The sequence below is a fragment of the Vombatus ursinus genome, unplaced genomic scaffold, assembly GCF_900497805.2.
Source record: "Vombatus ursinus unplaced genomic scaffold, bare-nosed wombat genome assembly UNPS02014802.1, whole genome shotgun sequence".
Taxonomy (NCBI): Eukaryota; Metazoa; Chordata; class Mammalia; order Diprotodontia; family Vombatidae; genus Vombatus; species Vombatus ursinus.
Window position 1 is genome coordinate 33,544,413 of NW_020954580.1, and position 27,890 is coordinate 33,572,302.

A 27,890-nucleotide genomic window follows, 5' to 3' on the forward strand; every position below is an offset into this window, starting at 1 on the left:
TTCCAATTATTGGACCTATTTTATTTGAGTGAATGTAGTGAGTAAATTAGTTCCTTTATAAATCACTTGAATGAAGAATGAAAATGAACAGGGATAAAAGGGAGGAGTTCTTAGCTGCAGTTGTTGGAGTAAGACTTTGAAACCCACTGAACAAGAGAAACAGAGAGAGACAGAGAGAGAGAGAAAATCTATTTTATGAAAAATAAAATAAAATGAGAAATCTTTAGTTGGATCCAAAGCTGTCTGTTTATGAAAGGGAAAAAAAATGTGTATTCTGTGGCAATACAATTGAATCTGTCAAAGGAAAATTTATTAGTGATATTCCTGGAATCCTATAAGAGAAAACTCTACAAAGTGCATTCATATAATTATTCAAGGGAATCTTGAATTTTGCCTTCAGCAGGGTCAGTCTCTATAATGGGGAAACATCTTTGGAAGATATCAAGAAAGCCAAAAGACCATATTACTTTTTATAAATAGATCATGACTGAATCTCTAAGATAATAAGAGGGCATAATGACCTGTATTGGGAGATGGAGTTTTCACACCTGGGTATTTCCTAGCAGTGAAATATTAGTGAAATAAGAGGATGTGAGATAGCTAATTTCATCTTAATAGAAAGTCTTGGTAAAGTAGTTGTGTGTCACAACTAAGATAGAGGATGGGTTACATAGTGAGAATCCTTAAAATCTTGACTATTTTTTAACAATATTTGCCACACTGTTCTAGTGGTGGCAGCAGCCGCAGTAACAGTACTGGTAGTAGTAGTTGTTCAGTTATGTCTGATTCTTCACGACTCCATTTAGGATTTCCTTGGCAAAGATACTGGATTTTCCCTTTTGTTCTCCTGCTCATTTTACAGATGAGGAAACTGAAGCAAACAGGTTTAAATGATTTGCCCAGGGTCACATAGCTAGTAAGTGTCTGAGGACAGATTTGAACTCAGGAAGGTTAAGTTTTCCTGACTCCAAGGCTGTTGCTGTATCTACTGTGCCACCTAGCTGCCCCAATTTGTTGTTGTTCAACAAAGTGGATGTTAGGATAAAAATAATTTTATCTTTTCAGTACAGAATTATTAGTGGTCCATTCCAACCAAAAATGAAGAACATGAAATGATGCACTACATCAAGGGTTCTAAATGTGTGTATGTTAGAGAGAGATGTATTCTTTTGACAGAAAAGTGGACCTCAGGGACCCCTTCTCACAATATTTTTTGCCTATATTCATAATTGAGGGAAATGTTAAATTTCAGTTTCTATCTAGTAAAAAATAAAGATGTCATTTTCCCCCACCCAAGTCTGCAGACCCCCTCAAATCTACACATAGGCTCAGGTTAAGAAATCTTTCCCTACATTATACTTACTCTTATCAGCTTCTTGATTTTCATACTCTTCTATTCAAAGTAAAGGACTTTTACATATTTTACATTGTCCCATCCCAACCTGTCCTCTCATTATAAGCCCAAACTTCCTTGTAAGCTCACTATATCATAAAATTGTATCTAGAGGGGACCTTTGGATTATGTAGACCAACAACCTTATTTTACAGATGAGGAGATCCAGACCTGAAGAAGGCACATGATATGCCAAAGGTTGAAAAGATAGCAAAATTATGATGCGAAGCTAGATCAAAGATCCAATGTTCTTTTTAGTCTTGGTTTTAGTTCAGTGCTCTGAGATTGCACAGAATAATGTGAATGCTTCAAAAAATAAAAAAAAAACTTTATGTATCCCCTAGACTATGCTAGCTATCATTAAATTCACATCACTCCTTAGAGGTACATAGTTTGTTTAAGTTGAAGCTATGAGAGATGAAATTAATCATGAGAAGGAGTTAGGGAATCTAAATGGTTTAGGAGTGATAAAACTACATGTAATCGAGAAATATGGAAGATGATTTGGTGCAATGTGTGAAGTCTCAGAGGGATTTGAAAATCATAAATATATGTGACAGGCAAAAGAATATACTGGAAACTATCCCTGTATTTGGAGTCAAACATCTTGGGATCAAATACCAGCTATATCCCTCAAAACATATGACACTAGACAAGTTATTTAACCTTCCTAATCCTTGATTTCCACATGTATTAAGTAAAGGGATTAGAGTAGATGATCTTGAAGGCCCTTTGCAGCAGTTAATCTATGTTCCTAGGTCATTTAATAAGATAACTGTTGGTTTCATTTTCATTGTCTATCCTAAATGCACTTCACAGAGTTAGAATTTGAGATTCTTTCATTACTCATTTGTAATGAAGTTCTATTTAATATAGAGAAATTAGTAATAACACATGTATCTCCACTTGTACAGGAGACCACATAGAACAGAATGATTGATTAATTCATTTACTCACCCTAGGTTAAGAAAAGTTAATGTATATTCAGAGGACAGAACTATAAAAAAAAAAAAAAAACATTTGGATTCCCCTCAGGGAGAATTTCCATAGAATGGCAATTTAGCTAGCTCTGAAGGATTGCAATCTTGAATATATCCATCTTGCATATCAGCATTAGAGTGCCATGCTCAAGGAAAATATGAGAAAAAGGTGAGGAATTAATTTAAGTAATAAGACTAGACTCATTAAATTCTCTAAAGTAATCAAGGATTTAAATTAAGGAACAAACAAAACACATTGTCAATAACTCCGTGATGAGGCCAGAGCTTTAAAAAAATGACTTTCTTAGCCATAAGACCCAGATACTGAAAGCAGTTTTATGGAACTGTCTGAATATTACTAAGCCCTGGCAATTGTACAAGGGTCTAGGATAGTAGATCTAACAATCAAATGATTAATGGGAAATAACATTTCTAGCAATAACAAGACACCAAGATAGCTTTTGGAATCTGTAGGTAGCTTCTAGAGGGCTCATGATGGAATTAAGTCATGGGCATAGAACATGTACTTCATTCCTTTAGCAAATACTAATTTTATCATTTTTATCCATTCCCAGGAATTTTTTATATGTTGTTTGCACTTTGTGATTGAAGAAGATCAATGACATCACATGGTGATTAGCTTGTGTGTGAATTATATTTGAGGAAGAGTAGCACAAAATCATTAGCCTCACTCTCTCTTCCAAAGTCATTGAAATCCAGTGGCAAGACAAAAGTCAGGATGACTGTTGATGGCCTGGGATGCAGTGGATGACTTTGACATGTTTGATGCCTGACCAAACTCTAAGCACTCCACAGTGCCTGATGCAGCTACCTTCATGGCCACTGGAAAAATTGTTCTCATCTGCCCATTACAGCTAGAGAAGTCTTCAACTGCTTGGCGTAGATACCCTCCAACTCACCAATGGGTTTGTCACCTGTCAGTGGCCCTCAACATGATTTAGCTCATCTGTGGAGACAGTTTACTACAGTGTGGCTGCTGTAGATGCTACAGTTTCTTAGAACCACAGGTGAAAGTTGAGTGTGACATCAACACCAAAGGTGAATGAGCAGCCCTGAAAAGGGCTCAGCTAGCTCTCATACCAGAGATTGTAGCCCTCCTTGAACACCCATATGCATCAATATATGCACACACACACACACACACACGCACACACACACACACACACACATGCATACATATATACACTTCCTAGCCATGGATAAAAATGAGAAACTTCTATGATTTATAATCTACCTGTCTAGATATTTACCTAGAAAGGGATATATGTGTGTATTTTTCCCAATAAAACAAATTTTGTTTTAGTGCAAATGACATAAAAAAAAAGCCCTGGGATTTTTCATCAAATGTTTCTTTTCTCTTTTAACTTTAGCCAACTTTAAAACCTATGCAAAGTGATACCATTCATTTTAAAACTGGATTTCTTAAAGGAAGTAAATTGCGTTATAGTGTAAACTTGAGTGCCTATGTTTCAGATATTTAAGCACTTAACTTTCTCATTGTTTGTTTTATCTTTGGAATGATTTTATGATATATTTTCAAACCTTGAATCATATCTAAGAGAATTTCTATACAAAATAAAAGATTCTCTGATAGGATATGCTTGAATTAAGAATTTTTGGATCTTTAATTGACCCTTCAACCATTTTACATTTAATTTTCCTCTAGAGATTAAATGTTCCTTTGTACATGGTAACATTATACATGGTGAGTTTGTAGAAGGATAAAAAATTTTATTAAAATTATAGTTAGCGACATTTTATTTCTGTGTAGATGTGTAGGGGAATAAATGATAAGTGATAAAAGTAGCTTCAAAGAAGTCTACTTGTTGGACTGACAGCCAACACTGTCTGAGATTTTGTGTTGACCTTGATACCTTCCCTATGCAAGCCTTTTAAACTCTTATCAACAGTGTTCTTGGAGAAAACAGTACTACTTGTCTTCCTAAGATGAATATTGATTGTGATAATTAATTAATCCTTTTGAAAATAAGAAACAGTTTTTTTAGTAAATTAATGTTTTAATTTTCCTGAAGCCAGTGCAATTATTAACCATTGAAGCAATCATATTAGGAAAGTGTTTACTATGCTTCTTGTAATTTTCTTCTATCCAAAAACTTAAGTGATCAGAGAAATGATAAATGTGGTTGATTTCATATTTAAAGTAAACAATTTTCTAATTATTGTACTTTTCCTAGCACAAAACTTGCAACTCAATCCCCATCATTGATGAAGAGATCTTTCTAACTGAGGGCATAAGGAGAAACCATTTTATAATTTTACTTTCACATGCATAATTCTTATTACTATAGACCATGTTTTATAAGTCTGCCATATAGACAAGAGGTGATACTAATGAAAATTGTTCTCATTCTGTTCACCCCTTCCATAACAGATCATACAAATATTTGTAAGTTTCCCCTAATCATTTTTCATATTTATTATTGCCAATAGTATTCCATTAGGTTAACATACAACAATATTTTTCAGTCGTTACCCAATTAATAAGCTGCTACCTTCTAATTCTTTGCAACAACAAAAATGCTACAATAAATATTTGTGTAACAACAGAAGGGCTTTTCCTCTGTCTTTGACAACCTGGCATTTATGCCTTGTAGTTAAATAGCTATATATGGGTATTTATAGTTTAGCATTTTTCCAAATTGTTTTTCAGAAAGGTTGAACCAATTTGAGCCTCATTAAGAGTATATTAGGGGCAGAGAGGTGGCACAGGGGATAAAGCTCTGGCCTTGGAATCAGGAGGACCTGAGTTCAAATCTAGACTCAGACACTTGACACTTACTAGCTGTGTGACCCTGGCTAAGTCACTTAACCCTGACTTCCTCACCAGAAGAGCCAAAAAAAGTGTATATTAGTATCAGAGGATGACCCAAGATGATGTAGCAGAAGTAGCAACCCAGCTGAGTTCTCTCAATAGTCCCCTCCAAATAATGTTAGCACTATACAATAAATCAAATTCTCCAGCAGCAGAACCAACAAAAAGTAGTGATGAGACAGTTTTTCCAGCTCCAGAAAACTCAATATTTTAGAAGAGGTCTGTTTTGGGGCAGAGGGAGAGATGACCTAGAGCAGCAACATAACCTGTAGATCTTGGAGGCAGATCAGATTGCTATAGCAGCAACTTTGAGAGGTCTCCGTCCAGAAGGAGTAAGTAGGTGGGAAAACTGGTCAGAAAGACATTACAGGGTAGTGCTTTTGTGGCACTTAGGCATAGGACCAGCCACAGTTTGGACACTCTGTTCCCCATACACAGTTCTGAGTTCCAGTTTCAGGGAAGACAGAAGAGCTTGTGTTACAATGGAGTTGGGGCCCCAGTTGCAGGTCCAAGACTCAGAGTTGTGCTAGTTTGCAGCAGCAGGGAGCAGGGGTCTTTCCTGGGTAAAGAACAGTGCATAGAATAGGAAAGGTGTGACCCCAGCCCTCCCTAGATCACTTCACCTAAGAAGCATTGAAAACTTAAAAACTCAGAACTTTCTATGAAAATATCAGGGTGAAAAAGCTTGAAGTTTTGAACAGTGCCTTCCCTTAAAAACTGATTAAAAAAGACTAAACTTTATTGACAAACTGCTGTAGACATTTTGACATACATCTTAGATACCTATTTAGACAGACTTATATATGTATCATTTAATCTTCAAGAACAAAATGGGAGGACAGCACACATCCAATCAGGACTTTAGCCTATGTACAGAGTGGAGACTAAGGACAGAGTGAGCCAAGACCAAATTTAACATAAATTTGAAAGTCAAGAAATAGGTTGGAAAAATGAGCAAACAATAAAAAAGAAACTGGCCATAAAAAGCAACTACAGGAAAGATCAAGACATAAACTCAGAAGACAACAACAACAAGAAAACAATTATAAGTAAAGCCTCAAAGGAAAACAAATGTAAATTTGACACAAGCCAAAAAATAATTCCTTGAAGAACTAAAGGAAGAGCAAAAAAAAACCATTTTAAAAATCAGAGAAAAATTTTAAAAAAATATATTTTTCTAAGTGAAAAATTAGCAAAAGAATTGAAAGTGATGAAAGAAAAATATGAAAAAAAGAGCATTGAGAACTTGGTAAAAGAGGCACAGAATAAAAAAGAAAAAACACTTTAATAAACAGAATTGAATATGCAGAATCGACGTGGTAGATTAGAGGCAGCAAACCACCTAAACTCAAAATTCCCTGCCAAATGTTTTAAAAATAACTTCTCAAATCAAATTTTGGAGTGATAGAGCCAACAAAAGGTTTGGATGAGACATGTTTTCCAGTCTAAAAAAACTTAGGAGGTCAGCAGGAGAGGTCTATGACACTGGGCTGGAGGCTGGGCTGGAGCTCAAGCTATGGCAGCACCAGTTGCAAGCCTTGGAATTAGCCATAATAGCTGTAGCAGCAGAAGCTTTGTGTGCTTTCAACTTGGGGATGGTAAAAAGGTGCAACACACGGTCCAAAAGAGATTGCAGGGGACTCTTTTCCAGCACTGAGTGCAGCTGACATCGATCAGTAACTTTGGCTGCCTCCATGCTGTTCCAGGTCACAGTTCCAGAGTTTCCTTCTAATTTAAACTCAATTGATATTACCCACACAAAACCTTTCCATTTTATTTGTTTAAGGAATAAGTTTCTGTTGTACAAGGTATCACTCTTGCATTTTTCTCAATTTTTATGAGTGATATGTTCTTTTATATTCGATAATGTATCCAATTTTAGTTTATCATGATATGTAGTAAACAATAATTTAATACATTTTGCTTTTTTCTAGTAATTTTTGTCATATTGAGAGCTCTTTCTCCAGTAGTTCCTGCCCTTGGAAACACTAGGTTTCCATACCCAACTTTTTCTGGGTCTTTCTTTCCTAGTATATTACATTTATCATTTTCCACAATTTTTATCTAGTACAAAATGTTTTAATACTATTAAATGGTATAACTGGTTTAGCATATGGTTTGGAATTTGGGAAGGTTGTTCATTTTCATTCTTGCTTTTATTATTTCTTTGAGATTATTGACTATTCTTTCAGATTAATTTGGCTATTGTTTTGACTAATGTATCCAATAACTCTGTAAGGGCTTGATTGACATAAGATTAAATTTATAAATAAATATAGTAAATGTCATATGTATTATATTTAGAAGATCATTTTGTAGAAAATTAAGTTTATAGGGAAAATTAAAGGATAAGGAAAATGAAATAACTTTAAGCTGGACTTAAGCTACATATGAGGAAGAGCTTTCTGGCAGCAAATATTTTTAACTATGGATTATTGAAATAGTTTTTTTTTTTAATTTTTCCTTACCATGATGTCTTCAAAAATAAATTTGTCATATGGCTGAATGGAACATCTGCAAAGCTATTTAGGTTGGAGAATACATGACCCTGATAAGTGTTTTGATTAAAAAAAATTTTATTCTATTGTGTGATTTTAGAAAAAAAATATTTTCCCTCAAGTCTCCTGTTCTACAGTTTATTTGTGAGCAAAACATTTCACAACATACTAGAAAATTATTTGAGATCTAGTTGCTTTTTAAAATGGCTTGAATGAGTTGATAACTAGTTGGTATTTAATAACTATATGATTGTAATTAAAATAATCCTATATTGCTCAAGATAAACTTGGAGTGTTTCTCATATATTTATTTTCTGTCACTGACAATCAATAATTTTTGTCAGCAAGATTTCTTATCTTCTCTCTGTTTCGCTATGATGCTAAAGAAGATAAAATGTTTTCAAAAGACAAAAAAAAATATATTTTAAGATGTATCAACCAGATTTTTCTCCAGAGTTGGAAGGAAAAGGCATTCTCTGTGCCAAAAGAGTCCTTTTGAACTTTCAGAAAAAACCTTATCTCTTCAGCCAGCTCCTCTTCATTAAAGTGTTTGGGGTTCATGTTCATGCTGTTTGTTTACATGTTCTACAAGGTACCTCTGACTGTCATTTTGATCATCATCTTGACTTTCTTGACAGAAACAAAAACATACCTTGAATGTCTCTGAAATCCACTTTTGAATAAAGTTCAATGCAGAGCTTTCTTGTTATTATTCAAAGGCACAGCTATTCAAGTGCTCACTACCAAAGTCCTTGGCACTGTCAAATAGTTCAACATAAGACAGGGATATAGACCTTCCAGTGGAAATATCATTAAGGAAGATTTATTACCATCTGATTTGCCACTGATACCTCTTGGGTCTCACCAGGAGGGCTTTCCACCTCATTTGCAGCTGAAATCTCATATGTATGTTGTCTCCATCGATAAAATGTTATGTCTTGTGAACTAGGACTATCCGCACTTTTCTATTTGTATCCCCAATGCTTAGCACAGTGTTTTGCACATAAACACTAAATCTATTTGCTAGGTAACCATCCACAGCAGAGACACCTACCATGCTAAACACTAATGAGGCAGAGGCAGCTAGGTGGCACAGTGGATAGAGCACTGTGTCTAGAGTCAGGAAGACCTGAATCCAAATCTATACTCACCAACTTACCAACTGTGTGACCCTAGGCAAGCTCCTACTTTCCCTATCTACAGAATGGGGCTAAAAACAGCACCTATCTCCTAATGAGATAATGTTTGTAAAGCACTTAGCAGTGTCTGGCACATAGTAAGTGCTATATAAATGTTAGTGATGATGATGATGATGATGATGATGATGATGATGATGATGATGACGATGATGGTAATGATGATGATGAGGAAGAGGAGGGGGGAAAGAAGAGGAGAAAAAATATATAGACCCAGAAGTGAATACACTGTGTTGGTTGGTCCAATATCAAAATCACTTCTTGCCTTGGAAGGTTTCCTCATTATCCTCAAGGGTTAAGAAAGATATAGTCAGATGGATTGAGTGTCATTCTTGGAATTAGAAAAACTCATGTTTCTGAGTTCAAATCTGGCCTCAGACACTTACGAGCTGTGTGATACTGGGCAAGTCATAACACTATTTGCATAGACTCAATTCTATTCTCATCTGTAAAATAAGACAGAGAAGGAAATGGCAAACTACACCAGTATCTTTACCAAGAAAACACCAATGAGGTCACAAACAACCAGAAATGATTGAAAATAACTAAACAACCACAAAAAAGAAATATATATAGAACCATATAGAGCTAGAAGCTTTAACAACAATGGTCAAATGAGATAATATAAGAAAAGCCCTTTGTAAAACTTAAAAGCATTATGTAATGCTTCTTATTATAGGCCATTAGTATAATTCAGTGAAGTGTTAGCTTATAATTCAAAATACCATTTTTTCAAATAAAAGAAACAGAGTCTAAACATGAATGACTGATAATGACCCAATATGTCACAGTAAAAAGAACACCTGTTGTGTGATTTTGGACTAGTTCCTTTGCTGTCTCTGTGTTCAGTTATCTCATCTATAAAAATGAAAAGCATTGGATTAAATAACTTCTCATGCCCCATCCAGGTTTAACATTTTCACGAGTCTTTCTTTATGATTACAGTCTTTTCTCACCTAATTGAGAATATTCAGATTGTATTTGGATTATAAAGCTTTAACATGGCTTTTTGGAAAAGCTAACTGACCCAGTGGCTAGAATTCCAGGCCTGTAATCAGGAAGACATGGATTAAAATCTTGCCTTAGACATTCACAAGTTGTGTCAACCTTGGCAAGTCACTTAACTTCCATTTGCAGCAATATCCTTATCTGTAAAATGGAGTTAAATAACACCTATTTCCCAGAATTGTTATGAAGAGTAAATGAGAAAATAATTATAAAGTGTTTAGCACAGTTTCTAGCACATAGTAAGTACTATATAAACCTTAGTTATTATTATTAAAAACAATAAAAGCAGCAAATAAAACAGAAAGATGAATTCAAACTACTTAAAACTGATGAACTAGATGAGTTGCTCTGGAAACTTTCCAGGCAAGTTTTGCTTCTTTTAAGAGCATTTCTGAAATCTGGGTAAGAGGTAACAGATTGTGGCTGTGGGAACGTTGTGATCTAGTCTGAGTGATAAAGTTAAATACCATAGTACTTCGGTGAAAAAAAAAATTCCACCTGTACTAACTTCAACACTCAACAAATATTAAGAACATATTTGAAGGCATAAAATCACTTCTTAGTGCTTGACAACCAGACACAAAATTTGTGTTAATGCTTATTAGCATCATATCAGTTTATAAAATATTGTGACTTATTTTACGTTTCCAAAAGTGCCTTTGCCCAAGACCAATATTGTCATGTATTGGACAATGAAGAATTCAATATTTGGCCCAATCAGAAAACTTTTAAATGGGAGTTGATTGTTACCATTTCTGAAATGAATGGTATGTGTTGGCAGGCTGAAGAAGCAAGGTCTCTCTATATTATAGTAATCTTAATTTTAGTATTTCCTAAATGGGCCATTGAAATAATTTAAGCATTTTAGGTAAAATGGTAATGGAATATAACATAACATCACAATTAGCAACAAATTCAAGATATTGAATGGCATCTCATGTCACTGGCTGATAAGATTTCCAGTTGACTTAGAAATGTGGAAAATGCACAGCTCTCTGTTTATTAAGGCAAAGTATATTCATAGGTTAAATACAGTAAATTGTTGGCAAAGAGAAACCATTAGATTAGCTATGCTATTTTTCAAATTCTTAATAGAAAATAAAATGTAGATATAAAATAATTAAACTGCAAAGCTTTTTTAGGATGGTCATTAATTTGTGGCAATGATATTTTGATTTCAGCTTTCTTAACTAATACATCTAGACTTTTGCAGGGTATTGAAATTCTGTTTCTTGCTTCACACTCACTCCATTCAACCCTTTTCTCTTACAACAATAATTCCTAATCAGTGCACTACAAAACATCAATAAATGACAAAGATTTCCATGGAATGTTATAGATTTTGCTTTTCATCTCACCATTCCCTTTGGTTGCTCCCATCTCTCCCTTTTTCATAGAATCAGCCTCAGAATATTAGAGCTGAAGGGGCCTTAGATATAATCTATTCTGATTCTCTCATTTTGTAGATGTGGAAAATGAAATCTTTAGAAATAAATGAACTATTACTGAGTTAATGATAAAGCTTGTGATTGAACCCATTTCTCTTGATGCAGAGTTTTTGCTATTCTGCAGTGCATTCTGACCTTCCCTTCCATCTTTGTGATGAATCACATATGCCCCTCAACTGACCATAATATTATCACTAAGAAACAAGTGTTACATTATTTTTCAATTCCTCCCCACCCCTGTTGCTAATATATTCCCCTCTAAAGCAATATTGTATGAAATCTTTGTGTAGGGTAATAACAGTAAAAATAGCTAATGACTACTATATGTCTTGCCTGGTGCTAAGCATTTTACACATATCATCTCATTTGATCTTCACAAGAATCCTGAGTTTCTGGTGGGTGTTACTATTATCCCCATTTTACTGATGAGGAGACTGAGGCAGACAGAGGTTAAATTTTCTCAAGGTCACAGAACTGATAAGTGTCTGAAGAAGTTCTTCCTAATTTCAGATTCAGTGTTCTATACACCGTAGTACATAGATTCTTCTCAATTTTTGAGAACTTAATGTTTTGTTCTATTTTTAACATTTCTATGTATCTATTGTCTCACCCATTAGAAGGCAAGCTCCTTGTGGCCAATAACTATTTTTTTTCCTTAGCACCATGCCTGGTACATGATAAATATTTAATAAATTATTCTTGATTTTTTTTTAAGTAAGTGAAACTGTGTTATAAAATATACATATCTGCTTGTATGGTCATTTTTTTTTCTCAGACATTATTAACTGTTTCTATATTTTCCATATGCACTTCTTGTCATAATGATTTTCCTAAATATCCTAAACATCTCAAATGTAAATTAAAACTCCTTATTACTCTCTTGGGGGTAAAATCATAAAGTTTAGAAATCTCTTTCATAACCCCATTCTTTCTTATTGTCACTAGTTAAAATCCTCAAGTATTTACTTATGGTTGGAAAATAATCTCAAGTGACTTAATTAAGTCCTTATTGAATATCTATTGTGTTTAGAACATTTGCACATTCTTTTTGTTAAATGGATCTCAGCTAATCCACCTTGATTCTAATCCTGGTTTGAATACAAGGAAAATCCTTTGATGATGACAAATGTTAATGGCAGTATTTCCATTTCTGACCAGAATGGAGAAGTACACAATTATTCAGTTCTGAAAATACTGTTTAGTCTATTTGAACCTTCCAAAAGCTTTTGGCTCCTTTTATGATTGGGGTCAAGATTTGTTCTGTTTTGCTTTTTTACTGTATCCAAATTGATTCACAAACACTTAGATATATTTTTCAATAAAGTGGAATCACTGAAAGGCCCAAACTGCCGTGGCTTAGTCCATTAGGGATCTGTTTATCTTGTCTAGTTGTAAACTACACACATTCCAGATTAATCAATTTACAGTTGGTGTTCAGAGGCTTTCAAAATGAAATCCAGCCCCCAGTCATTGTTCCTGAAAGAAAGAAATCCTTAGGGCAAGCTGTCAGCTTACATTGCTTTCTTAACGAAAACATTTCTGAAGTAGCAGTTCTCAAAGTAATAAGCCCATAAGAAAACACAATATAAACCCATACCACAGAATTATTTTGATTTATGTTAGTAACATAGATAGAATGACCTAAGGGGACAGGGAGTACAATTCAAGGGGAACGAAGACAAGTCTCAAAATGTGGTTTCCTATAGTTTGTTGCAGAGGAGTCTTGCACAAGAGGGTCATAAACTGACTTTAATGGAAGTTAGTAATTTGCCGACTGCATGTTGAGTCACCTAATTGTTGTTTATGTTGATGTAATTGCTATGATAAAAATGGTGAAATAGACTAAAGCAGATTTTCAGCATTTTAGAATGATATCCTCATTAAATTAAGAGCGGATCACTAAATTCAATCTGATTGGCTATTAAGACATTTTCTTTTGTTAATTCTGCATAATAAAACATGTTTTCTTTCATGTGAGAGACAACAGACAGAGAAAGCAGTGGCAAAAGATGAATAGCACTATTTGGAAGGCTGATTGCCATTGATGCATCCCTTCTTAGTTCTTTGATTTTCTTATTCATAGTTTCTGTTCAGTAAAAATACAGTAAATGCCACTTTGCTGAAGCAAAATTTTGATTATGAAAATGAAGGCCTGTCAATAGCAGGGAATTAGGTGAAGATTACAATAGCATATTAATAACCTGAGAATTTGCCTCTTGGCATCACAGAAACATAAGAACTATCTTCATATTACCATGATATCTTCCTCCTATATTTTTTTTGAATAACCACATTCAGAATGGTATAGTCCAATAATTTAGCTATGTGTCTCTCAAAATTTTAAGCAAGCCATTCATGACATGTGTTGTCATGAATTTTTTCTCAACAGTGAGGAACCAAATTTATTTTATATACTCTACTCTTTTCCATACTGAATGAATGAAAATATATTTAAAGAAGTTAAGTGGAAAATTTAATATTGCAACCTATCCCACCCTGTAATTGTTCTGTCTTGTTGGAAAATATGGGCAAAAATACCTAGACTAGTTATCTACAAAAACATATAAAAATTATGCTCCTGGAATTTCAGCACAGGTTACTTCATAAGGAGTAGAAATAATTAATAATAGTTTTTTATTAATTATCATGATCATCAGATAATTATAATTATCCTTCCAGATTCAAACTTAAACTCATCTCTCTTAACAGGTTGTCACTTAACTATTATTTTTTTAAAAAAAATTAGAACAGTGATCTCTCCAAATAGGAGACAATTAAATGTTTATGTCCTTTATTGAAATCATTCATAGTTTAAATCACTAAAAAAAAATTCCATGGAAACTTATCATAAAAGAATAATACAAAGGATGTGTAAAATGTGTGTGTTTTTAAAAGTTCTGGGATTATAAGAAAATCAAATAATTATTTCTAAATAAGTGTTTTTAAAGCAGGATATCATCTATACCATTTTTATTATCACAGAGGTTTTGACGCAGATACACATTAACAACTTTTTCTTAAAGAACAAATATATAAAATAAGCCCAAATATATTGAAAGAATGAGATAATTTCATGTTCACATGAATAATCGAATGCCAACAACACAACACCATTGAGAACAATTGATATAAAACATAACAACTCTCAGGGATAAGGTTTATCTTTCTTAGGGTTCTGCTTATCCTAAAACTCATTATCATTCTCCACAAACAAAACTGAGGTTTCATAACTTAATAGACATGGATGCCATCAAAATATATGACTTCACATTATAACATCATGACATGAAATAACTTCATTTTTTGGATTTTTCCCCAAATATGATGAAGTAGCATTTAGACTAGATAATTATATAATTTTCAATAAATTTTCCAACCAAAAATTTGGAAATTGAAGACTTTGAGCCTTAACTCAGAAGTCAAAATGAACCAAATATGGCGGGGGGGGGGAGGGAACATTTAAATGACACACAATTAAATACCTTGATCTCCAGGTGATTACGCTCAGAATGAAAATATGGGAACATAGGTCAAGAGAATTGTAGACTTTCTGAAGTTAAAGAAAAGTAAATTAATACCTCCACACTGGCAATCATGACATACATTTTGAGAGCAATAAAATAAATTATATAAATGATAGATTTAGAAAATAATCTAACAAAACACATAATATTAATTAAACATAAGCCCATCACCTCAAGGCAAGTATAGAATACTTCTTCAAGCTGAAGAAAGAAGATTGAATGGTTTTCTATGATGATGCAGATAACTGTGCTAAAAGTTCATACTAATATTTCTGTTAAATCATTTCAAGTCTAATGATAAGTATATTCCATTACATTTGTGATTTGCAAGTATTTATCTCCAAATTTGGCCTAAGAAACAGCTAAAGTTTTAGAGTGCATCCAAATGGTCCTTCACAAGCAACATTCACAGAAACATCTCAAAAATAAAAGTTTCAAATGACTAAGTTTTTTTTTCTGGAAATAAAAGAAGTATTCAAGATAAGGTCTCCACCACCAAAAATACAGAAATGTGATCCTTATGGAGCCCAGACATATTGATTAATGAAGATTCTGCAAGGGAATGACAGAAATTTGACAACTCATCATTATAAGCATCAAAAATCCAACACCTTATGTATACCTACAAATATATGATTTTGTATTTTTGTTATACTCCCAAAGCTCATAGTATGTCACAAGTTAAAGGACTGCAAATCTGCACACTACACATAGAATGCTATTGGAAATTCACCAAAATTTATACTAGAGATGAGGCATTTTTATATCACAGGCAAAATTGTTGTCCACATGAACTCAGAATACCATTGGTCCATAGAAATTTTAAAACAACATATTAAATACATTGCTATATCAAATGTTCATAATCTGAAAACACAGAATTTAAAGCTGTCAAAATATAGGGATCTAACAGGGAAAAAACAACAATGTGTGAATAGGGTGAGGTCCTTATTATATATGTCATTCTGTTTGCTTTTTGAAATGCTCTGAAGATGCTTTCAGACACCCTTCAAAGGAGCTTCTATTTCAATACTTTAATTCAATTTAAAAAAAGTATGCCTTTTCCACTGTGTAGTATAGAAAATTAAATATAAAACAATGAAGAAAATTAAATATAAATGAAAGTAGCAGGATATTAATTTTTCCAGGACTGTTTCTTTCTGAACTCCATAAATGATGATGACGATGATTATAATAATGATGATGACGATGATGACGATGAGGACAACAAAGAAGAAGAAAAAGAAGATAAAACTTGTATCTGCAATTCTAGCCTTTGTTTCCCATTCTGCTCTTTACGGCAAACCAAAACAAGTCTATCCCTCTTCTATATAAAATGCTTTCAAATGTTTGAATACAATTATCATTCTCTACCTTACAAGTTTTCTCTAGCTAAGCATAACCAGTTCTTTCAAGTGATCTTCATGTGGCAATGAACTCAAAACTCTTCACCATTCTAATTGTCTTCCTCTGGTTGCTCTCCAGCTCATCAATATCCATTCTAAAACATGATGTTCACCATCTTACAAATTCAAATCAGACTTCCATAAAGTAATCACTTTTTCTTTCAAGATACTTTTCAATCTGGTTTCAACTCAACTTTCTAATTTTGTGTCATCCTACCCTCCAACAGAAATTTCTGCCATCATCATACTAACCTCATTGTTCCCAAAACACACCTTTAATCATTTTTAGGACCCAACTACTTACCCTGTTCTCCACAGTTGCCCCTCTCCTGAATATATAATTTCAACAGTGAAGGAAATTTTCAATGTCAAAAACACTGCTTATTTGTTTTCACATTGGAAACTTTATGTCTGTTACCACAGGTAATGAAAAGTTTGTTATAAAGATAGTATTTCTCAGAGAAAAGACTTAAACCCAGGTTTTCTTATATCAAAGGTAAGGCCTCTATGCTATGCTGTATCCTCTGTGTGTGTGTGTGTGTGTGTGTGTGTGTGTAATTATGTAATTAGATATTATCCAAAGAAATATCTACATTTTTGCATCCCCCTTTGGGAATTTGCAAAGTGATTAGACAAATAATAAGTGGTTATAACTTAAAAAATCTTAGTTCTTTGATTGACAGAATCAATTCCATTTAATTCACTAAATATTTATTGAGGGTCTACTATGCTAAGTGCTGCAGATACAGTAACAAAAATGAAATCTTCCCCCAAAGAGGCTACTCAAAAACAAAATGTAGACAAATAAACATATATAAAAAATATGTAGTATACATAAATAAATACATATAAAACACATAGGTATCAAAAATAAATAAACTATGAGAGTTTAGGGACTGAGGACTAACACCTGGGGCATCAAGTCTCCTGTAGTAAGAAACTCATGAGGTGTGCTTTGAAGCTAGTGATTCTGTAAAACACAGAGGTGAGGAGTGTTCATTTCAATTTCATTTCAGGGAGATGGTCTGTACAAATGGACAGAAATGAGAAATGGATTGTCGTCAACTAGCCTGGTAGTCTACCTGAGTGGAATGGATAGGATGTGAAAGAGTAATGAGTGACCATTTTGGAAAAGGAGTCTACAGCCAGATAGTGAAGGATTATAAATGCCAGACATCAGAATGTAGATTTTATCTGGGAAACAAAAGGAAGTTATTGCTGTTTTGGGTTTCTTTGTTTTTAATCAAAATTTAGTTACTCAAAAATAGTATGCATGATGAATATCGATTTTGCAACTCTGTAGAGGATGAATCTAGAAAGACAAAGAGTGAAGGGAAAGAGACAAATTAAGAGATTCTTGCAATAATTCAAGTGAATGGTGACTGAGGGTCTGAATTAGGGTGGAGGCAGTGTGAGTGTGCTAAAGAACAAGAATAGGACAAACTCATTTTGGACATGAGTTTAAGGTGTCGGTGTGATTATAGACATGTGCGTGTTGAATACATGTATGGTGTGTGCACACATGTGTACATATATGCAAATACAGCTGTGCAAACATATGTGCTGTACATATATACCCATACTAATGTGTGTAAGTACATATGTATGCATGCATGCATGTATACATGCATTTGTGTATACACACGTATTCACTCATTTTCTTGGTAATGTTAGCTCTCATTATTTCAGCTATCATTTCTATATAGATTATTCACAACATAATTAGTCCTTTCTCTCCCAACTTCCTATGAACTAATCAGTATGCTTTTGTTTCTCATAAGTACCTTAAACAGAACAATTTCATTATCTACCTTTAACCTGATTTTCTAATATGATCACTCAATATTTTCTTACACCCCACTGCTCTAGCCAAACTAGGCTACTCGCTATTTATCATAGATGCCATTCTACCTCTCCTCTTTATATAGTGTATACCTAAACACATACATATGTGTATGCATGCATGCATGTACAAGTGTGTATATGTGCACCTATGTATGATCATATGCATACATATGCATAGACATATGTGTGTACACGTGTGGTATGGGTGCATATGTAACATTAGATACATTTACATATGTAAATGTAACACCACCAGATCTTTTGTACAAACTGTTACATGGCCACCCATCCCCATTCTACATGAATTCAGTTTTTGAACCCAAATATAGGACAATTAATTTAGTCTTATCAAATTTAATGTGGTTAGATTTAGCCCATTTTTAGCAATAGCTAAATTACCTAATAAGGTCATTTTTGTATTCCAGTTTTTTTTATCAATGTGTTAGCTATATTTACACATATCTACACATGTGTGTATAATATGGATATATATGTATATGTGTGCATGTAGAACTGTTTGAATGAATATTTTAATGAAAATATCACTTTTTCTACCCTCACCATTGATATCATTCAATGGAAGTTTGATTTATTTAGATAAATAATATAGAAATATGCATACACACATATATATATACACTATGTATAAATTATAGAGAAAAATATATGCAAAATACAGAAATGATGCATATATACATATACTTGTATTACATATTCAGATATCTCATATTTATGTAAATTCATATTAACATCAACTGACATTTCAACATTCTGTTTGTAAGAATTTTGTTTAATATTTTCTTCTAGTTTTCATAATAACTAACAATTATACAGCACTTAAAAATTTTCCTATATATGTATTGATGTGTATATTAATTTATATTTATTTAATTTGATTCTCTAACAACTCATTGAATTAAGTAATATTTATTGTCTCCATTTTACATATGAGGATATTGAGGCTGAATAAGGTTAAACAACTTATCAGAGTCACACAGTTAAGGTGTGAATTATATATACTTAATTTCAAGAATTCCTCACTCTAAATCCAAATCCCACCCTTCTATCTATTCACTAATGATATTGGTCTATAGATCTCTTTCTCTACCATATTATTCCCATTTTGGGGGAGAGGAGAACAGAATAATATTTGCACAAAAAATCAATAGGATTAATTTGTATAATTTATTTTTGGTTTGGCAAATAGCTTCACCTAGGACTGAAAAAATGGTGTATATTATGATAGAGTCAATTTCAATCATATATTTAAGTATGATTGTGAATTAGAGAAGTCATGTAAATGTTATACCAATTTGCTTTACAAATTGTAAATTGTTCAAACTATAGGATGATGCATTTGACTTTATTAGAAAGATTTTCAAATATTATTTAACTCATTATTTATTAGAAATGATAAAGGTATATAATTTTCACTAAGTTCCATCATGAGATTTTCAAAAATAGACAATACTGATTTTTTTTAACCAGATTACTCAATATGTAAGCCAGGGAAGAGTGGAAAAGTCATTCATGTTATCTTTGTGAAGAACATGGAAAGATGCAGGTTTGGTGACACTATATTTAGTTACATTGGAAAGAATGACCAGGCTGGAGGGTATTATTTAAGGCTTTTACTTCTGAGGGTGAAAAGAAATAAATGTGTACATCATAGATCTATTTTTAACACTGTATCATTAAGTCTTTTGATCAATAGCCTTAATAAATTTATCTAACATGTTTAGAACATTTGTAGATGACCAAAAATCTGGATCCATAACTAAAACTGTGAACAGAATGTTAGAATAATGGGCTAGAAATTAACCTAGAAATGTGTTCTAAATCTAACCAACTTAAATTTGATAAGCATAAATGAAATATCTCATATTTGCATTTAAAAGAAATTACCAGCCTTCATGTAGGATGGGGAGGTGTGGCTACAGAAAAGTTCATTTGAGGGCAGAGCCAAGATGGTGTAATGAAAGCAGTGACTTGCACTCCCCCAAACTCCTCCAAATACCTGTAAAAAATGGCTCTAAACAAATTTTAAAGCAGAGAACCCATAAAAAGACAGACTGAAACAAATTTCCAGCTCAAAACAGCCTGGATTGTTGATCAGGAAAGTATAGCATGCTGGGTGGGGAGAGGAGCGGAGTTCAACTTGGGTGTGTAGGCAAACCAGGCCTCAGTGCACCTGGAGTAGGACTCAGAGGACTGAATCATGGTCAGCTGTGGCGGTTTCCAGACCTCTCAACCCCAAAACGTCAAAGACAACTTAGAAGGTCAGTGGGAAAGATCTGTGACTGTGGTGAGAGAGAGAAATTTGGTCCCAGCCCCAGTCCCTGAGCATGGCCCTAAGGTCACGGCTTCCTCCAGAGCTTCCATCCCACAGACTGAGGTGGAATCAAGTGGCTCATCAGAGGTCGATTGTGGATATCTTTGCCAGTGCTGAGGCAGGAATATCTTACTTTTCCTGTGCTTGGCTCTGGGTCACAGTTCTGGGTGGCGGTCCTGAGGTGAGAAGGAGCACTGGCGTGGTAGAGCTTGTGGTGGAAGAGGAGAGGTAATCCTTCTCACAGTTCCAAGGCAGAAAAGAGTGCTTGTGGGTACTCATAGAGCAGAGCACAGGCCAGGAAAGGAGTAAACACCTCACTACTTATCATACCATCTTGGAAGAACTGAAAATTTACAGGTCCCTAGAAGTATCTCTGAAAACAGCTGCGCGAAACCCCCAAAGCTTGGGACAGTACATTCTCCACACTGGAAGCAGACACTTACCTTAACAAAGAGTTTAAAACTCAACTGGCCAGGATCATGACCAAGCCTTGCAAAAAAAAAGTCAGACCATAGAATCTTTCTTTGGTATCAAAGCAGATCAAAAAATACAACCAGAAGAACACAACAAAGTCAAAGCTCCTACATTCAAAGACTCCAAGAAAAATATGAATCAGTCCCAGGTCATGGAAGAGCTCAAAAATGATTTTGAGAAACAAGTAAGAGAAGTAGAGGATAAACTGAGAAGAGAAATGAGAGTGATGCAAGAAAATCATGAAAAACAAGTCAACAGCTTGCTAAAGGAGACCCAAGAAAAAATACTGAAGAAAATAACACCTTAAAAAATAACCTAACCCAAATGGCAAAAGAGGTACAACAAGCCAGTGAAGAGAAGAATGCCTTAAAAAGGAAAACTGACCAAATGGAAAAGGAAGTTCAAAAGCTTACTGAAGAAAATACTTCCTTAAAAATTAGAATAGAGCAATTGAACACTAGTGCCTTCATGAGCAATCAAGACACTGTAAAACAAATCCAAAAGAATGAAAAAATAGAAAACAATGTGAAATATCTCATTGGAAAAACAACTGACCTGGAAAATAGATCCAGGAGAGAGATTTTAAAATTATTGGACTATCTGAAAGCCATAATAAAAAAAAAGGAGCCTAGATATCATCTTTAAAGAAATTATCAAGAAAAACTACCCTGTATTTTAGAACCAGAGGGCAAAATAGAAATTGAAATAGTCCACCAATCACCTCCTGAAAGAGATCCCCAAAGGAAAACTCCTAGGAATATTGTAGCCAAATTGCAGAGCTCCCAGGTCAAGGAGAAAATATTGTAAGCAGCCAGAAAGAAACAATTCAAATACTGTGGAAACAGAATCAGGATAGCACAAGATTTAGCAGCTTCTACATTAAGGTACTGAAGGGTATGGAATATAATATTCTGGAGGTCAAAGGAGATAGGATTACAACCAAGAATCACCTACCCAGCAAAATTGAGTATAATCCTCCAGGGGGAGAAAATGGATATTCAGTGATGTAGAGGACTTTCAAGTATTCTTGATGAAAAGACCACAGCTGAATAGAAAATTTGACCTTCAAACACAAGACTCAAGAGAAACATGAAGAGGTAAACAGGAAAGAGAAATCATAAGAGACTTAGTAAGGTTGAACTGTCTACATTCCTGAATGGAAAGATGATATTTGTAACTCATGAGACCTTTTTCAGTATTAGGGTAGTTGGAGGGAAAAATTATATGTATGTATATAGACAGATAGATAGATAGAGGGCACTGGGTGAGTTGAAGATGAAGGGGTGATATCTGGAGAATAAAATTAAGGGGTGAGAGAGAATTATACTGGGAGAAAGAGAAAGGGAGAGGTAGAACGGGGTAAGTTATCTCACATAAAACAGACAAGAAAAGGTTTTTACAATGGAGGTGAATGGGGAAAGGTGAGAGGGAATGAGTGAATCTTATTCTTATAGAATTTGGCTTAAGGTGGGAATATAACACACACAGTCAACGGGGCATGGAAATCTATTTTATCCTACAGGAAAATGGGGGGGAAAGGGACAAGAGAGCAGGGAAATGATAGACAGGAGGGCAGATTGGGGGACCGGTAATCAAAAGCAAACACCCCTGAGGAGGAACAGGGTCAAAAGAGAGAATAGAATAAATGGGGGGCAGGATAGAATTAAGGGAAATACAGTTAGTTTTTCACAACATGACTACTAAGGAAGTGTTTTGCATAACTACACATGTATAACCTGTATTGAGTTGCTCGCCTTTTCAATGATAGTGGGTGGGGAGGAAGGGAGAAAATTTGGAACCCAACATTTTAAAAACACATGTTAAAAAATTGTTTTCACATGCAACTGGGAAATAAGAAATACACTAAATGAGGTATAGAAATCTATCCTGCCCTATAGGAAAACAGAAGGGGAAGGGGATCAGAGAAGGGGGGTGGAGAGATAGAAGGGAGGGCATATTAGGGGAAGGGGTATTCAGAATGCAAACCATCTTGGGATGAGGGAGGAGTGAAATGGTAGAAAATTTGGAACTCAAAATCTTGTGGAGGTGAATGTTGAAAACTAAAAATAAATTAAAAAAAAAGTTTATTTAAAAGATATCTTGGAATACTGTTTGATTTCTGATTTAAATGAGTCAACATTGTGATATGTCAAATAGAAAGGCAAATGCTCTACACTCACCATTCCCTCCATCTTTCTGCTAGCTTAGCTCACTTCATTGTCCTATATATCTTACAGTATGGGAAATGTTATTGGGTGAATAGCCAAGCCTGTATTCTACTATTCAACACTTGCCCTTCCCCTCATTTATTTCAACTAGGAGACTGAAATGCTTTCAATAACACAGAATTGTTTTGCATTTTTCCAAAAGCAGTATTGACTATGGCACTAACCTTAACTATTTAACGTATTAAATATTGTGTAAACTTTTTTTTCCCGTTAAGAGTTTAACTATTCCTTTGTTAAAGCTTCTAAGAACACCTTCATTAAAATTTTACACTCCAGTAGCTAGAACATTAGTAGCAAGTGAATGTAGCTTTCCTTTTTCTATTTTAGCTTCAGGTAATTAGCAAGAAATATTCTTGAATTTTTTTTCTTAGTTTGGGTGGATAATGCAATAAGAGCAAATTCTGTCTTTGACTTTTTGTCTTATTCTCATATTCAATGAATACATAAATTAATTTCCTAGTTTGGGCTTTGCTTTAGATTCCAAACTTGCCAAATTTTCCATATGTAATTGAATGATTTTTATTGCCTGAATTCTGCAAGAGATCATTATGAATAACAGGTGATACTAATCTATTAGGGATAATTTTCTTAGACTTAAGCATAACCATCAAATTAGTGAAGTCATTAAAAGATATTTGTAGGATACTTAAACCTCACAAAATCTTGTGTTGATAATTTTGAAAGTGTAATGCCCCCCTAATGACTTATTCACCCAATGTGTCCCACCACTAGCCAGTTGGGTCCTAGAGGTGGGACTCCCAGGGTTTTAGAGGTAACCCTATGACTGATTATACTTATAAACATTGTTCATAAACCCTCACTAATGTGCTTACCCCAAACAATATATTAATCCTTTAGCAAAGGTATTTTTTAAATAGTATAGCAAGAAAGATACTTATAAAACACTTTCCTCAATATCAGTGGCATGATCTGTCACAAATACAGCTTTCACAAGAAGGTAGGAGAATAGAAACAAACTGAAAGTGCAGTGGTAATGAGGCACATCTGTAGGGACACATGAACAGAGATACACATAATTCTGGAACTCAATGTCATTTATCTAGAAGTTTTTCATGAAATTCAGTATGAGTTGCTCTACTGTTCAAAAGAGATGGGCCTACTAAGGGGATAATGTCTCTGATATCTCAGTGGCCACCTAGGGCCTGTTAGGGTGTGATATCTAGTCTGGATTAAATGATCTAATGTTGGGTTGGGTCTAAGAGATCACTGGGTAAGTGTGTTGAATCCTTACCAAACTCTGATGATGCTTGATCAGTCTGGAGAGTTTTTAGACAGTAACTCACAAAGATGGGTAGGTAACTCTTCCAAAGGAAGCTGCTGCCAGTCTGTGCTGGGTGTGTTGGTAAGTCACTGGAGTCTTCTCAGAATGTAGCATTTCCACTATTTGGATAGATCTGCTAGTCTCAGACCATAATCTTTGAGTTATAGCTGCTATCTTTTTTTTCCCCAACTTCAACTACTGACTGAACTAGGGAGTATTGAATTCTTTTTAGCTAGAGTGCTACAAAGCTCTTTCAGCTAAGGCAACAATCCTGAGCTTAGCATTGGCAGAAGCTTGTTCCTTTGGACTCCCTCAGAGCTTTAGCTCTGAGGTTGTTTGTTGCCTCCAGGTAGGAGGTAAATGCAGTTGAGAGGTCAGAGTAGAATAAGAGTTTTAAAAAGAGGAGAAAAGAAAAATTGGGGAAGACTTTGCAGTTAACACAGCAGTTCAATAGTGCCTGAAATGAAGGAAAGCATTCAAACATTCATAGTAGTGCAGAAATTCCATTCCAGTTGCAATGGTATATATAGCCTAACTTTGGACAAAATGACATAGCGAGAAATTAAATCTATGGTGAGGTACTATTCACCAACAAGAAATCTAAAGCAAAAAACTACAATAATAAATATATGAGGATGAAGTTACAATCCCATGATGATATCTGCACACAGAAGCCATCAGAAGCACTAAAATGAATAATATAAAATGATGCCAGTAAAATGATATAAATAAATGCAAAGAGAAAACTTAAATAATAAGAGGATTATTGTGTAATAACTGTTACTAGAACTCCAGAAAAGATGATGAAATGGCTCTAAAAATTCCTAAAGTAGTTGACAAGCATCCTAAAAAATAAGAATCACTGAAAGAAGTATTAAATAGCAAAAATAGATCTCAAATAAAAATTTCTAATAAATATCAGTGGTTGAGAATAAAAAAAATAGAAAACTGTCTCTCTCTCTCTCTCTCTCACACACACACACACAGAGACACACACACACACACACACACACACACACTAACCAGCCCTTGGGAAAAAATGGAGGACACAAAACCAAACCAAAAAGAAACATAATGAAGCAATAATAAATATTGTAACAAAATCAAAATTCACAGCAAAATTAAAATATGGGACTTACACAAACTGTGGCAATCGAATCTGGAGGGTAAAAAAATAAACACTTGTCAACTTGTCAAACATGAGGAAGAAGCAATCTGAATGCTATTTTTCAGGAATGTGTACAAGATAATAGCTTAGAAATATTAGAATAAATATGGCTTAAAGAGTAATTAAACAACAACAACAACAAGATAAAGAGCTATTATGAGGCCACACATGCCCAAGACAGATACCCCAAAGAGCACTAACCCAAAAGACAGACAAGCTAAGCCACAAATCTTAACACAACTTGCCCATAGGATCAGTTAGAATTCCTAAGAATCAACAAGAGTTTTCCTATTATTATTTTAATTATTTTTAAAGTATTAAATATGAAAATAAAATAATGGCAATAGATGAAAGAAGTAGAAATACATGATAGCCCTGGGAGAAAATATGAGGAAAGAAAATTAAGAGGTATACAACCTTACCAAATAACAGACTTCCTGCAAATTAAAATGGATTAACAGAAATTAATGAATCTGTGTGGGACAGTGATGACCCTTACCCAAATTAATTCAGAGGCTTCTCCAGGTAGAAAGTAGAAAGGATTTTATTTTGATCTCCAGAAAGGGCGACTCGCACCAAAAAGCAGTTTTATGCAAGACCGCAGGTGGTGTCAGCCAAGCAAACATTTTTATAGGTTCTAACCACAAACCCTCCCTAGCCCCTACTTCTTATCCCATTGGCTGGGCTTCAGAGGGCACAGTCTAAACACGAATAAACTACCCCAGCAACAGCAGTGGAAATTACAGAATCATTACATAGTTTGTACCTGCCTCTCCCTCCTTCAAGTATCCTCTTAGTACATTCTGTTTCTGTTCATTTCAGATCCTGGGTACACATATATTATTATTAGGGGTCTTTACCTTATTTTACTCATTTAAGTTTAGATTTTATGAGGGGTCTTCACCAATCTCACTCAATCCCTCCTCTTATTTGTTTATTGAAGACCTCTCACACCAGTTTTGGTATATTCCCTCCACTATTTCATCTCTTACTTCTGATCCTTCCGGCCCAGTCCTATCTTCCGGCTCTACTGAAGTCCATCCCTGCTTCCTTAGGATCATCAGTTGAACTGACCCTTCGACTTTCTTTTCTAATCTAATCATTTTAGACAATGCATCCTGTACTAATTTAGTGATTAACTGCATCATACATGGGAGACATAAGGGAAGAAGAATAATTCCACTGATGGCAATCAGAAGGAACCATAAGATTTGTTTCCACCAACAACTTCCAAACCAAGACCACCCGGAGATATTAAAGGGAGAGGACCAAGTCTGAACTGGAACATGAGCCAATTTCCTAATGTCTTCAGTAATTCCTTTTACCACCGCCCCATTATCATCAATTTTTACACAACATGTGGATAGATTTAATTTCCCACATACTCCTCCTTCCTCAGCCAATAGGTAATCTAAAACTAATCTGTGTTGGAGGACCACTTCTCTGGTTTGGGTAGCCTGAGCTGCTAACAGATCCAGAGCTTATGCAGTCTGGTTAGTAATGATCTCTACCACTGCCTGGAGCCTAATTAGTAACAAACTCCAGCCCAATCGAAAGGGAGGTGAGTGCAGGCAATGGGGCCGCAAATCCAATAGTGCCCTCTTGAAGCTGGCAGTTTAGGTGCCGACTCCCACTGTATTTTGTATTTTGGAATGATTCCCCACTGCCGGGTAGTAGTACATATTATAGGGCCACCTCCTAAGTTCTTAACCTTATACTGACATTTCCACAGGGCTACATTCTCCTCCCATTCACAGCTTGTTATGATGAGATCTCCTGCACAGTTCACTTTATCCAAATAATATGAGAGGCAGTCCCTTTCCCCAGTTTTGTTGGTCCATCCTCAATTTATATAGGTGACCTCTAGAATTCCTTCCACCCCCTGGCATCGGGTTGCTTTTTCCCAAAGTTCAGCCTTTTATGATCTTTTAGGAGGACTGCCACGTCCTTTGTGCCCTTGCTATTCCATTCTTATTGGACTGCAGTACAATTATATGTTTCTGTTCCCATAATTCCTGTAAGGGTCCATTTGCAATGACTTTCCCCTAATACAATTTTCCCTTCTGTTTGGTTCAGGCAGAATACTCCTTTCCTTTCCTCAGTAAGCCACCAGGAATGTTCCTCCCAATCCTTCCAAAAGCCTGTCTCACTGTTTACTACAGATTTATTGCTAAGGAGCCATTCTGGTTTCAGAGGAACAGGGACCCATGGCCATTGGGATAGTCTCTGGGGTCCACCACAAATCCAACAGTTA